The sequence below is a fragment of the Nicotiana attenuata genome, unplaced genomic scaffold, assembly GCF_001879085.1.
Source record: "Nicotiana attenuata strain UT unplaced genomic scaffold, NIATTr2, whole genome shotgun sequence".
Classification (NCBI taxonomy): domain Eukaryota; kingdom Viridiplantae; phylum Streptophyta; class Magnoliopsida; order Solanales; family Solanaceae; genus Nicotiana; species Nicotiana attenuata.
Genome location: NW_017674968.1, coordinates 43,636 through 45,501, shown reverse-complemented (window position 1 = coordinate 45,501; position 1,866 = coordinate 43,636).

Genomic DNA, 1,866 nt, shown 5'->3' with positions numbered 1-1,866 from the left:
TTATGTGCAGATGGATCCCGGAAGAGTTATGGTGGTTTAGACCACTACTTGAGGTTGGTATTTTCCGCGGTTATGAGAATTTAGTCACGGGTTGCAATGGTTCTCTTGAAATGAGTTAAGTAAAAGGCTTCTATATGATGAAGTGTTTACCCTATTAGTGGTCCAGGAGTTATGATGAAATTCTTGTACTCTTGCGCATTGTCATGATTAAGTGCCGTGAGTAGCGTGGGATTTGGAAGTTGAGAATCAAGGTTGCGGTTCAGTGTTGACAAGGAGGTCACGGGCTCGGATGAGCAGGAAAAGAATTTAGATGTTTAGAGTAAGCTAGTATTATCTTCAGCGTCACTTGAGATCAGTGTCATGAGTAAGAGGTTTTGTGTATTGACTTGCAGATCCTTGATTCGCTTTACAGCATTTGTATGGACGGTGGTATGGATGTGCAGACTGGTTACCTGGTGCAGAAGGCCATGGGAGCATATTCCACGGAAAGATTGTATAAGTGTGACGTGTAGTCACTTAATTGATTGAGGATTTAAACCAAAATGGAGATTGTGGTACTATCGCTAATTGAGAATTTATGCCTAAAGGGCGCTCGGTTCATTTGGTTATGGATTGTGGAAGGTTGTTCCGGATTGGGCGGCTGTTCTTATGTGTTAAAAAAGGGGGGTTATTATGGACCCTTGAAAGGCTATTAGCCTAGTGCAGTGCGATCAGAATCGGCTTGAGGTCCGTGGATGGATCTTATTATGAATATGGGCTCTATATCAGGCCGGATGTGTTCATTTCAGCATAGCGATCCTTATGGAGGGGTATTCGAATATTGGAAGATACTTCGTCATCGGCTATTTCATGTAATACTATATTGTGCTGTGTGAGTCGTGAAACGGCTTGATAAATTTCATATGTGTTGAGGTTCTGCGTAGCGATGGTGTTATGTGAGCAGGATGACTCTCGAGATTCAGATCATACATCGCACCTTAGTCGTGCTTTAGTTTTGTAGCGTATGGCGTTGTCGGTCTCCCCAGGAATTTGCATTATGCACTCCGCGTGCTCGTGGTTGATATTCGGGTACTTCGTAGGTATGAGCATTCTAGCTCGGTAAGTAATTCCTTATAGATTATTATGTATGAATCTGGTGGCACGCCGCCACGAATATGTTGTTTGGATTGGGTTGCACGCCGCAATAGTGTGATGTTGAGTACAATTTCCTATATCTTTTCTTGAGTGTTTGCTTCCCATTTTCTGAGGTAGGTTCATAACACCTTTCGGTTGTCTAATTAGTTACGTGGGTTGAGTAGTTCTTTCTAGAGTTCGTTTCCCCTATGTATCACATTCGAGTTGTAGCTTATTGGCACGTTGTGGCATCATATGAAAATTTTGGTAGTGTCTGAGGTGGCTTATTTCCTGGGCAGCTTATACTGGGTGAGACGAGATTATTGGACCTGGGATCAGTGTGTTCAGATTTATATGAAGTATATTAAAGAACAAATATAGTTATTTGGTTCATAATGAGGCAATGGTTCTTGTCAGGAGGAGAAGCTCAACGAATTATTGACTCGGCAGTCAGTTATGAATTTCTACGCATCTCTTCCATCGTGGCGGTATTGCAGGAGTGGGAACAGGACTTATATATGTCATGAGATGCATTGGGAAGACCGAATCCGTGAAATTTCGGCTATTGTTATCAGAGGACATTATTATGGTCATGTAAGTTATATAGTGTTTAGTGTGGATTCAACAAAAGTATGCAATCATGTATTGGTACGTCGCATAGAGATTGATACGGTGTTCGTATGTTGAAAGCAGGCCTGGCGAAAAATTTCGGATGTTGGAATTTGGCTCTAAGGCTAATTTGACTAAACAAAA